The following is a 13,820-nucleotide window of genomic DNA, read 5'->3' as shown; positions in this document are numbered from 1 at the left end:
TATGAATCCAAAAGGCTTTATTAAACCTTTTGGATTCGTATCGGTCATGTGGATTTCTTTGAGCTGTTTTACATTTTTATTGTTGGTTTCCACTGGTACCTGTCATTTCCACAGTGGCATTATTTGTTTTTAGAAGATGTTTTGGATCAAGAATTGAGAGGTCATTGGAGAAATGTTAATGTCTATAGAATCCTCACGTTTGCTTCCGCTAGTCATCTAATAGCTGTCACCTAGTAAGATTGTCCTGACATACTAATGCAGAAACCTAAAGACCAAATATATTTAGAGAGAGTCCACCATGCTTTGAGACTTCATCTGCCTCCCAAGCTTCTAGAGTGGTGTATGAAAATGCTCTGAACTTTTAAGGTGTATCAAGTCAAGTAACCTCTCATGGGACTTTGCAGTGTGAAACCTTTACCTTCTAGCACCAATGTTACCATTCTTTCTTTTAATGCTTATTTTGCATTTTTCTTGTATATTTTCTATAAATGTGTTTTTTAATATTCTTCTGTTACCACTGTATATTTAAATTATTGTGAGCAATGTTGATCTACTAGAATTTTTATTATGTGGAGCTTTTTCTCACTGGGCCTCTCCTGAAAAACGTGTTCTTGCTCAGACAGACTTTCCTGTCAAAAAAATGTCAGTAAACAGTAAATAAAGCTACAGTTCTAAGAGAATTCAAGGAAAAAGTTAGATGTTTATGAAATGGTAATATCTGTATCAGGCAAGACCAGCTCATTGTGAACAAATAGCAGTGCACACAGACAATGCTCCTGGGTTTACCTTAAAAAGGGACACTTGTGCCAAGTGAGCTTACCCAGTTAAATGATTTATAAAATAAACTATAATTATCACTGATTTCTAGGTTTGTTTCTCTTTTGAAAAGATCCCATGAGTCTCTGATAATGTGGGTGAAGTTATTAAACAGTCCTTTCAATTTACAGTCGATCCCCAGTGGATCAATAATGGAATGAGTAGCCAAATTTGTGAACCGTAAATTGAAATGACTGTTTAATAACTTTACTCTCATGGGATTTTTCAGACAAACTTAAGTGGGTCACTATGAATCTGACATCTTGGTCATTTGTGACATTAAAAATCTTTTTACTGCTATCCCACATTAAGGCAGCATACAGTGGTTTAATGAAGCTATTTTAAAATATGAAGGAGTATCAGCTAGTGACATTTCTTTAATCACTGACTTTATGGAGCTTATACCTGAAAACAATTTTATATGTTTCGAAGGTGAAGACTAAAACAACTATGTGGTGTAGCAATGGGGGCCGCATGTGCCCCCACATTCACTAATGGTGTGCTACTAAAATGGGAGATCAGTTCTGTGTTTCACTTGGATCTTTTTAAATTTTGTTCCTGTTATTACCATTATTTGGATGACTTTTTTGTGTATGGACAGGTGAGGGGAACCAACTTCCTGACTTTGTTGAACAGCTTCCTATAATGTCTTCATTTTTTGAGTTTACTCATCATGCTCATCAAGACATCATTAATTTTTTGGATGTTTCTGTTATGAAAGGCAAGAATGGGTTTATTGATAGATCTATTTGTAGAAAACCCACTTTTTGTAACACCTTTTTACATCTTCAGAGTAACCACCCCCTTCATCAGAAAAGGGTGTGGGTAAAATCCCATTCATTCGTACTTCTCACCTCACATCCAGTGATCTGACTTGTATGCAAAAATTTAACCAATTGAAATCTGTGTTTATTGAAAGGGGTTACCCCCTTAGCATTATTGTGAATCTGTCCTTCGAGAAAGATACAATAAATACGGTGCAGTTATCAAGAACAGTATACAGACTAGCCTTGTTGAATGTATTGGTGGCTCTAATTCTAGCTGTAATTTTAATTATCACAATGACATGGTTTTGCACTACATATTGGGCTCTAAAGAAATTAGGGACATACTTAACAAAAACTGGCGAATCTTACAATGTGACAAATCTTTAAAGATCTGGTGTAATCAGCCACCAACTATTACTTTTATTCTATTAAATCCTGGAAAAACCTGAGAATCAACTCAGCTTTGGTTTTCCATGGACAACCAAGTGTGTTTTTTGTTGTCAGTGTCCATATATTGATTCCACATGGAAGGGCAGCTATTTGGTTTGATTAACAAAAGTGCAATTTTTGATTGATTTAATTGCTGTTCCTCTCGTGTTGTATATTTGGCAAGGTGTGCCTCATGCCTGGCATTTTTCATCAGTAAAACAAACGGTTTAAATAAATTGTACCAGCACACCTACAGCATTCTTAGAAAAGAGAGCAAAAGTGCACTGGCGAGGCACGTTTTAATGTGTAGTAATTTTGAAAGGTTTAAATTCTGTGTATTGGAACATGTTAAAGGGAATGCCTTGACCGGTAACTGGAAGAATTATTTGTTACATCATGAAATTATTTAGCAATTAAAATTAGATGCCACTAACCAGCACTGTCTTAATGAATCTATTTCTATTTCCAGTGAATTAAAGAACAGAGCTACAAGATTGTAGATTCAATATTTATTAGTTTTACAATTCATTCATTCTGTTTGTATTATCTCATAGTATATTGGTCGATTTTGCTGTTTCTGGCCTTTGGTTGTTTTTTTATCCATACAACAGGATTAGTATTTGTAAAATACTTTTTCAGCTTCGTATTGGTTGGATAACTGGGGATGTGTTTTCACATCATTTTGATATATGATTGGTCTTTTTTATGGCTTATTGTTGGTACCTTGTATAATCATTTAAATATTTGATTGGATAATTAATGGAGGAGTGCTTTCAGATTTGCTTTTAATTCACTGTTGAACTTTGTGTCCATTCATTGGTTCTGATGATGCCATTACTGACAAAAGCACTTAACCTTTGTTGCAGTTTTAACTTTGTACATTAAATTTATTTTATGCGAGTTTGAACTATCTGGTTGTTTTTTATTTTGTTTCTGTTACAATATCCAGTACTTTCAAGATTAGTTTTTTAGATTTTGATTTCTATTTTCTAGTAATTGCTTTTTTTGTATCCCCCAGAATTAAAGTTATCATGGCCTTACTATGTCTAGGCAAGTCAGAGACTGTATCCCAGCTAAAAAAAAATTCCATAGTTGCACTCATTTGCTGGCCCATATTCCTGACAGAGTACTCTGTAGAGAGTTTTTCAGGTCTGGCAACGCATTTCACTCCCAAAACATATGTTCCCAGTTACCTCTTTCTAATGTTTCACTCCTCTAACATTTGCCATCTACTTGAGGAAAAATTCTTTGGAGTCTGCATGAGGTAAAAGGTATCTATGCAAACACTTCCAGACAAAAATCGTAAATCTTCTAGATTTTGTTGCATATTTTATTTGCTATTATTTCTTTGTGAATTGCATATTTAATCTCTCTTCCCAATCTTTTCTGACCTCTTCTGATCGATTCCTATTGTTATCTTGCAATATTTTATATGCTCTACTAATTATCCCTTTCTTAACAGCAGCTTCTGTTCTCGATTTCATTAAAACTCAACCAGTGCAGGTCTTAATTTAGAATTCCCCTATTCCTTTCTCTTGTCTACACTCTGGTAAGAATCCCTGATATGGAAGGCAGTCACTAGCCTGCAATCCAAATGGCTTCTTGGCCTCTTTCCATTCTTTTACCTTTCCATCTCTAATTATTTGTTCCCAATACCTTGGTTCCATTGCCAGCTTCCTTCAATAAATTGCATCCCCCTCTTGTCTATTCTCTGTACCCCTAATTGCAGTCACCCCATTGGCAAAATCTTCTTTCTCCATTCCCATGTTGGCTCAATTCGTAGTATACTTTATGAATATAATATGTATTTCTCAGTAAGGATCTACTTCCAAAATTCCATTCTTTCCTTATTTCTTGAATTATCCCTGTGCTTCATCATCCCTTTCCACTTTGAATTGTAGCTTTCTGCTTGTGTTTTGTATAAGAGCCTTAACTGCTTAGCTGTAAAATATCCCTTTAGATCTGATAATCCTAAACCTCCTTATTCTGTTGGGAAGGTCAACTTATCCCACTTGACTCTTGCACTTTTCCCCTACCAAATAAAATCCTTCAATTCTTCATTAGTTATTGTCCACAAAGTCTCCTCTGGTTGATAAAAATATGCTTGACCTGTGTATAAAACTAAAGGGGCTAAAAGCATTTGTACTGCTTGTGTCTTGCTATCCATATCCATAGGCAAGAGCATCCAGTTTTTCAGTTTTTGTATTATCTTATGTTCACTCTCTTCCCACATATCCTTAACTGCCATAACCAAATCTTTTTTTTAATCCGTACTCCTAAATACTTCATTTTACTGTGTCCCCATAAATATGGGTATTGCTGGATCAACTCATGTATGGGTACCTAGCTTATAGCTACAGCCTTAACTTTATCTTCATTACTTTTATATCCCGAAAAAAACTGGAACAGTCTCATAATATTTCACAACATTAAGATTCCTTTACTTGTTCTATCAGGTGCAAAATAATTGTCAAAAAATTTATACATACATCCTCGAAAAATGTATACATACACAACCGCTGACATATCTACTAAACAGTAACCTCCTACCAAATACATGACATGAATTTAGACCTACGTACAGCACTACAACTGCTCTTATAAGCTTCACAGACACAGTTAACCAGTTTAGAAGTAAGGGACAAATGGTAGCTGCCATCTTCTCTATATTCTTTGACATGTCAAAAGCTTTTGACACAGTCTCCCATCAAAAAATTACTCTGTGTACTAGCCTCCCTCAGTCTCTCCATAACAGCCATCTCATGATTCCAAAGCTACCTGTCCGAAAGACAACAAGCAGTCAGATGACAAAACAGAATCTCATCCCTTCTCCCAGTCTCAGTGGGGGTACCACAAGGCTCTATTCTTGGACCACTTCATTTCATCATCTTTACAAATAGCTTCAGTACAGACACAAATTCAGCAAATGCTATACAATACATAGATGACTCCACTCACATCTCTGCAGCCTCTTCCCTCCCCCGGCTCTTACAAATTACTCAAACATCTTTCACTGACATAGAACAGTACCTGTCAGCTAATCAACTCATACTTAATCTCAATAAGACCAAATTAATGCTATTTATAAATCAGCTCAGCTCTCCACCCATTTTATTATTTACTCATTAAACAACACCAAAAGTGAACCAGTAAACCACACCAAACTGTTAGGAGTAAAAATCGACAGTGCACTGAAATTTGACATACGTCAATTAAAAAGGTACATATCAAACTTGGCTCACTCTATAGAGCTAGCCCATACCTCACCTATACCTCTAAACAAACAAAAGCCAGATCACACGTACTGTCCACCCTGTTGTATGCATCCACAGTTCTTATAAAAAAAACTGACATGCACAAATTAGAATCTTGCTATAATAAAATAGCCAGATTTGCCTCAAACCAGACAAACAGATCACACCACTTCACACCTCTCCGGCAACTAAAATGGCTAGAATTTTCTAACCTCTTAATACTTAACCAGCTTACAATCACCTATACCATCATATACCAACCCGACAATTGCCCCTCCCTCAAAAACATAGTGTACCCCTACTCCAACATCAGATCCCTCCAATCATCAGATAAACTTTTGCTTGAGGTTACTAGCACAAACAAAAGTCACAGAGATGCCCTGTTCTCCAAATAGCTAAAACATGGAACTCTACTCCCCAGCATATACTTCACACAGCTAACCCTATACAATTCAAAATGTTCCTCAAAGATTACCTAACAAACATTTGGCTGTGCTCCTATACCACACCCGGATGACAAAACATAACAGTTCCACATCCCTCTCTCCCATCTTCTAATACCCTGCTCTGTTAATATTACAAAAATCTGAACAATGTCTTCTTTTTCCTGCATCATATTAAGGCAAATAATATACACAAATGTTTGTGCACTCTAAATACACATGTTGCTTTGCTAATGTTCTTTTGTTTTCTTCTATAGTTACGTAATTTCCACACATTGTATTATACACCAATGAATTGTATCTTTGCATTGTATTATACACCAGTGAATTGTTGTGTTGTACAGAACATGACTATGTTTTTATCTGTGTAGTTAATCTACAAGTGTTGTAACAAGGAGCTTTTCTTCCCGGGCCTCTGCTGAAAACGGTCCCCTGGCCTAGTCGGATACTCCTGGTAAACAAATGTAAAATAAATATCATCTGCAAATAAGGCCAACTTTTCTTGAACACAATACCAAATATATCTTTGAATTTCTGAGTCTCTTTTTTTTTTTCTTTTCTAGTGGCTCTAAATATAGCACAAATAAAGGGGAAAGAGGATACCCCTGCCTGGCTCCTCTCTTCAGTCACAACTTATCATAGAGGAATTCTCCCACTTTGATTTTTGCCTCTGATCCTTGATATATCCTTCTAATTAACCTTATTATTGTATCAGGAAATGCAAATGTTTCCATTGCCCTACTCATAAAAGCACAGCTTACGGTGTCAAATGCTTTCTGTACATTAAATTCCAACAACAGCAGCAGTATTTTCTTACATTCTGCTTTCTTCTTGATCATCACTGTTCTGTTAATGTTGTCAAATATCTGCCTTCCCTCCACAAAAAACACATTGGTCCATATCTATCAATTTTGAATGTAAACCCCTTCATTGTAAGATGGGTTGCCATCTGGCTGGCAAACCAGACACACACTGTCAGAGTGGATGATTCCACATCAACCAGCCAACCTGTTGCCAGTAGGGTCACGCAGGGGTCAATGCTGCCCCCCCCCCCCCCCCCCTACTGTTTGGAATATACTTCTCAGAAGTTCATGTCAAAACTAAGGGGTCGTGACTGACCAAGTCTGCAGATGACTGCTGGGTGCAATTATTGAATCCCCAAGTGATGTCAGTGTACTCCAGAGGGTCTTGCGCAGACTAGTCACTGGTGTCTTAGTCACGGTCTCAAACTGAAGGCAAAGAAATGCATCATTCCCTTCGGCACAAACAATGTCCCTTCACACTATCAAATTAACAACAATACCCTAAGCACCCATGAAGTGGTAAGGGACCTGGGATCACAAGTTGACTGTGACCTTGACTTCAATCACCATGTGTCTACTGTAGTAAGGAAGGCTTTCCTACATAGCACACTTGATTAGTCAAGGCATCACCTTGAGAGCAAAAAAGATTATATCCCCTCTATACTCTGCACTAATTCAGTCCTTAGTTGAGTATAATGCCCCATTCGGCATATACCATGCAAAGCACCTGCAGCAATTGGAGAGACCTAAAAGGTTTCTAACAAAGAAGATAAAGGGACTCCAGCACATGCCTTACACAGACCAACTAAAGTCCCTATCATTATACTCCGTGTTGTATAGACTTCTTAGGGGAGCCTTATGCGTGGCCTACAGAACAATCTCAAACCCAAATCTAATGAACTTGTTGCATACCTGTAAATCAAATAGGACTAGGGCTACCTGTTCCAGAGACCTGAATATGGCCTGTGACTTAAATAGGACACGCTGAAGGGACAGATTTATTTCCCAGTGACTGCTGTGTCTTTAGAATAGGCTACCAATTCATGTGAAGCAGAGCATCTCTATGACACTGTTCAAGAGGAACCTGGACGAGTGGATGGGGCCCCGTAAATTCTTATCAGGGATAGCGCCCACAACCTTGCTAGACATGGGCAGGCATTACTGAATGTAATCTTTGGTATTGACTAGCAATTCCATGCTATTGCATTGGGGTAAAACAGCTAGGGTTGAAATGACCTCAGAGTCGGTAGCCTAGTAATCTCCTATGATCCTATTTTCTATCTTCCCCAATAACTCCCGGATAATTTCCATTACCCATTCCTTAAATTTCTATCTTTTTAACATGTTGAGAGGGAAGCATCAGTGTCTCAGTAATTATTGTCACATGATCTGAAATAGGTATTTGATGTGAAATAGCCCATTTGTTATACTTTGGGAAATTTGCAAATTCTTTCTGAGCTGCTGCTATTAAATTCTCATCTTTCTTAGCAAATCAAATATTTTTGTAAATTTCTTGAGAAATTTACCCTAATTTTGTTATAGTTTTCCTTCTCGCCACCCCTCCCCCACATTAAAGACACATGATCTGAAGTAGGTATTTTTATGTACATCAAAGTTCCCAATTAAATGGACATGTTACTGTGAAATAGCCCAGTTCTTGTACCTTGGGAAATAATATGTAAATTTTTTTCTGAGCTCCTGCTATTGAATTCTCATCTTAAGTGCACATATATCCAAGTTGCACTATCCCTCACAGTTGGTCTGCCTGGAACTTTAACATCTTGCAAAAGTAAGAACTGTGCATTTTTGGCACTTTGCTGCAAAAAAAGTTGCCTACCCTTGGTTTTCACTATACAGGTTCACAGTCCCAAATCTGAAATTGTTGGGACCAGCTGTGTTTCAAATTTTAGAGCCTTTAGACAACAAATTACAAATACAGCTTAATTAGGAGTCAGAAATTACAATTAATGTTTACTTCTAGTAGTAGATGAGAAGAGAGTAGTGAAACTACATTGCATTGCATAAATCTTATATGCTGTGCTATGAAGAACGCAGACACAGGGTGTAATTAGCAGGTGCTGCAGAAGGTTTAGGGTTGGTTCAAGGAGCAACAAGCAGGACATTGTCGGCATCAATGTTGTGATTGTTGTAATCAAGTTTTAGTTGGACTTTTGGTGACGGGCCAGAAACAGGATTCTTATTCTTAGGTGATGAAGCAGAGATAAAGCAGACAGCCTTCTTAAAGTGTCATCTGTCTCATTAGCATAGGTCCCTGACAAAGCAGTCTCTCTCTAACTGAATAAATTGCCATAATCTCTTGCTCACTGATAAATTCACGTTGTTCATGGCCTGCAATTAACTGATGACACATTTTCACCATATTGTCTACGGAGATTTTTGCACTAGTGTCCACAATGCCCTCATCATCACTGCCATCCTCATGCTTATCTGCATTTAATACCGTTGCTGCTATTTCTGCATTGCTCAAGGAATGCACAACAGGTGCATCAGTATCAATGTTTAGCATTTCTTCTATGTCAGCTTCCTGTAAGTTGTTTACACTTGTGGCCAATAAACTATTAGCATATGTTACAAGGTTAGATATCATTATCTCATCAGTGACACAAAATCCTTCGAAGTCTTCATCTGTAGTTTCATTTTCATCAAACATCATTTTAGGCCAAAGTTTGTACCAAGCATTAGTTAATGCTGATTTCTCAACATCCTTCCAAGCATTAGCAAATGCATAAATGGTATCCTTAATACTGATCTCTTTCAGTAAGTCTTGGATTCCTACACCTCCACTGACTGCAGCAAGCATACAGTTTAAAAAATGTGTTTTGTACTTGCTATTCATTGATCGGAAAATTCCCTGGTCACAAGGCTGCAATAACGTCACATTTGGGGGCAGGTAAGTTCCAAAAAACATTACTTCTCACAAGAAGTTCAGCAGGGGGATATGCAAAACAATTGTCCAGGAACAATAACATTTTACAGTTTTCTTCCAGCCCAGCTTGACTGCAGTGAGCTCTTGCCTCTAATATGAAGTGGTTATTGAACCAGTCAGAAAACATTTCTCTGGTAGCCCATGCTTTCTTGATTGCATAATAATGCACTGGCAAATGGCATACACCTTTCAGGCATCTTGGATGTTTGCTTTGTCCAATTACTGCCAACTTCACCTTGTGTGCATTGACAATCACCTTCAATTTTAAGTTCTTCATGATATAATCAGGCTTGTTTCATGACCAACAGTCAGTGGCATACATTCACTTTTTGTTGTCTAATCCACTCCATTAACATGTGGTCATGGTCTTCATTGTTTGCCTTATGCAGTGTTTTCCTATCCTTCATTAGTTTGTGGACATCACTGTCACTGTAAAACTTGAGTAACTTGGCTTTCTGCTTCTTTAAATCATTCACAGTGGTAGTTCCATCACCATATTCTTCAGTAAGATGCCACAAGGACATACCACAATCAAGCTTCTGCAATAACTCTACCTTCTGCATTATTTATAACGACTGATGCTTCCTTTTATTTATTTTATTTTACATTTGTTGACTGGGTTTGTCCGTCTGAGCTGATGGCCTTTTGTCAGGGGAGGCCTGGAAAGAAAAGCTCCACAAGTTAACAATAAAGATAATAAAAGTAATGAAAGTATAAAGCATGTACCATTTCAAATTGACAATAAAAGCAATACAAAAATAATTACAGAGTTTAGGTTGTCATCAGCGTAAGTTTTGTTTAAAAGGTGCACAGTTTAAAATATCTTAGCTAAGGAAGGTACAGTAAGTGAGGATAATACAAGCGATGTGAAATAAGTATATGTTTAGATTGAGTGAAGAGTAAAATACATAGATAAGGTGGCTAAAGAGAGCTAACAGATAAACAGAAATTAGAACCAGAGAGAGAGGCAGGTAGCAGGCTGTCCTAGGATACAAAGACAGATTATGGAGGGGTGAGTACAGTGGCAAGACCAGTGACTTTTAGTTTTTTTGAGAGACCTAATTTCTAGTGGCAGTTTGTTCCAATATATGTCTAGATAGTAGCTATAGAGGTTGCAACCAGTTTTGTTCTTGAGTTTATGGATTTGTAGTAGGTCTTGGTCTGAGCTTCTGAGAGTCCTAGATGGAGTATAGAAGGAGATTAGGCAATATAGGTTGGGATAGTATGATGGTTGATACAATATGGAATGGATAATCAGAAGGTGAGAGAGGAGAAGCTGATGGGGAAGTTCTAGCGAGTTTCATTTTTTTAGTGAGAAACAGTGCTGAAATTTATAATAGCCACTTTGTTATAGGTAGATTTTAACTTAGTTAGGAGTGACACATTGAGGTTTGTGAAGATTTGAGAACTTTACAATAGGCTTTGTACCAGATAAGCATAAATTTGGATTTCAGAGTTTTTCAAATTTCAGAATTTTGGATTAGAGATTATGAACCTGTAGCTTGAATGTCCAAGTTCATCTCCGTTTGCAGAACCATCAGAAAGGACCAGTAAGTTCTAGTTGGAGTCAGTTTTATCCACAAAAGCACAACATTGAAGTATCAGTCCATCTCACTTGAGCTCTTGGGGTAGATCTGGACATAACTACACAGAGGCTGTCATGATTTCAGTAGAGGGCTGAGAGTTTTACTGTCACCCCTTTTTTGCCTCCCCGCCAAGGTGGATGGATATCTCCCAGTTCATTCTGTACCTCAGCTACTTCAGCCAGTACATTCACTTTGTCTTTTGGATGGTCAGCCTGCAGGTGCCCATATCTTATAGGCATCTGGATGGTGTCACTGGACATGATGGATGCCTTCTGGTACACCAGCATTTGAGGTCTGTGCAGGAGATTACTTCAGTTTGATTTTAGAGAGCATTGTTTCCAGTCCAATGAGTTTCCATTTGGGCTCCCCTCAATACCCAGAATTGTTACCATGATGGTGTTGCTGTTGCTATTGCTATAGCCTTGCCTTGCAGGAGAAGGGTCTCTGTCTTTTTCCCTGCCAGATTTACTGGTTTCTGATAGCCTTTCCTTGAGAATCCTTGCAAACATCCTTGAAATAGGTGCTACAGTGGTTGAATTCCCAAGAAGGAAAGCCATACATTTGAAAGTCTTTTCTGATCTGATGATTGCCTTTATTGGCGCAGAATTGAGCATTCCTTCCCTGGAGACATGGTCCAGGTGGTCATGACTTTGGTTACCTTGATGAGGATCAGGGCAGAGTCTGGGTTCTAACTCTTATACCCTTGCTGGGCTTAGTGATGCCTACAAGCTTCATGGCACTGCTTACCTGAGAATGTTGAGATTACAGTGGACTGTGAGGTAGCAATGGCTTCAGAACTACCACATGCCCTTAGACCTTCTCTTTGTGTTGGACTCTTATCTCTGTGCCCTGGATAATCCTAGCAAACCTTCTGGGAAGGTCTTTCTGCAGCTTAATTTATCTCAGATTCTAATGAGTGATACTTATTTGCAGACTGACAAGCTTAATATAGGTTGCCATTGGTGTGGGATGTACTGTCCACATTTAGATAGATTCCTCATCAATGATTTGTCACTAAGAGTAACTGTCTTAGCCCTGCAGGTCTTAGAGACAACGCTACTGTTGAAGCCTCCCATCATCCAAATAAGTAATCTTCCCTTGTGTGGTACCCAAATAAGCAAGGGATAGAAGGTCATAACACAAGTGCAAGGATGTAGTGCTCTTCTGGCAGTGGATCTTAGAAATATCACTTAGAACAGTTTACTTCCTTGGCAAGATGTTTGAACTGCTAGGCTATGAAAGCTGCTATTCAGGTCCTCTTGTGAAGCTGTGGATTTGGTGGTCATGTTTGAACAGGTCCTCAAGAAGCAGAGCATTCTAAGATTGTCCTCTTCACTGCTTAGATAAACATGGTCATCCCATGTAGCAGGGCAAAGAGAGGTAATTCTGACTGTTTTTATTCGTTGACATGGGTGAGTTCGGTGTGCATTCCCACTGGCTTCATACTTCTTCTGAACATTTAAGTAAGAAAAGCCAAAACTCATTCTCATTTCCATGTGTTATCTAACAAAGGCATGGTTTCTGGCTGTCATGTACCTAACAGTACAGGAAACAACACAGTGTAAGCTAAGGACACCCCTCACTGTTGGGAAGACAGCAGCATTAACCTGGATCTTGCTTTTGATGATACACATCTTGATCTTACCAAATATTCCATCTGGAGAGAGATGAGGTCTCAGAGTTATAAATGCTGATAAGAAGCCTTTCACTAAGTGGGTCTGTGTCTCCAGGTGGCAGTGGCTCTCAGTTGAGGCTGAACTGTATCCTGTACTGTTCCATTCAGTCTTCCTAAGGTGATTTTGACTTTTCTCAGAAACCTTGATGATTTAAGTCTCAGTTGTTCCATTGCCAGGGTGTCATGGTTATGTATATCTGTTGCCTATGTGAATCATGGCCTTGTAGAAGCAGAACTGTGGCCCAGCACTGAATGAGTAGAGAGTTGTTTTTTTTTTAAATAAGTTCTGCATCTCTGTCTTTCTTAAAGAACCTTTTGTCTTGTCTGTACCTTGAATCTCATGTTGAAGGACTGGCCTTTATGCCATCTGAGAACACTAGCTTGGCTACATGTCTGGCAGGTATATCCTCCGAATGGTGGATCTTGAAGATTCAAGATATTGTTTATAGGGAGTTTTATGTATGGTCTTTAGTAAAGGCAGGGTCTCCCTCAAGAATGACTTGGTTATTTCTGTAGCTGGTTTTGTATCTTTGCCTGAGCCAGCCTGTCTGTCTTTTTTGTTTCCTTTACAGTGTCAGAAACAAGGGTAAAGAGGCCCCAGCCCACCTTTTCTGTGCACCAGAAAAACTCAGGTTTTACTTAAAATAGGTGTGTGAATTTAAGAACCTGGGCCAGTTGTTTGTATACATTGAAGAGGTAGCATTTGTCAGAAAGTCTCTGTCCAAGTAGATTGCCATCTGCATTGTCTTTTGCCACTGCTAGGCAAACCACTGGCTGGCTAATGTAGTGGTCAAAACTCACACCAGTACAACAATAGCTATCTCCAGTACTTGCTTCAGAAGTGTCTCCATTTAGAAGTCTACTTCATGGCTACTTGTTTTCAGTGCACGTTTTCAATAAGCATTACTGTGTCAGCTATGACCCTGGGTGTCTAGCCTTTTTCAGGAAAAACAGTACTGAAGGACTCCAGTTTTTGATTGTTTAGTCCTTGACTGAAAATGGTCAAGTTGGCTATTCTGTCTACCTGGTTAGCAAACAACATATGATTTAAAGACTGTAGTAATTAGTAATTCATGTAGAACAAGTTGGTTCTAAGTATA

At 38.3% G+C, this 13,820-nt stretch overlaps 1 protein-coding gene across 1 annotated transcript in view; it reads left to right on the top strand.

The window, feature by feature from the left end:
* Positions 1-13,820, top strand: part of PTPN21 (protein tyrosine phosphatase non-receptor type 21) — a 1,442,744-nt gene that overhangs the window by 1,254,359 nt on the left and 174,565 nt on the right. The gene's annotated exons all lie outside the window — the stretch shown is intronic.

This window comes from Protopterus annectens, chromosome 6.part0 (genome assembly GCF_019279795.1).
Source record: "Protopterus annectens isolate FY-2018-M chromosome 6.part0, PAN1.0, whole genome shotgun sequence".
Lineage (NCBI taxonomy): Eukaryota > Metazoa > Chordata > Ceratodontiformes > Protopteridae > Protopterus > Protopterus annectens.
This window is presented reverse-complemented; position numbering and strand designations above follow the sequence as displayed.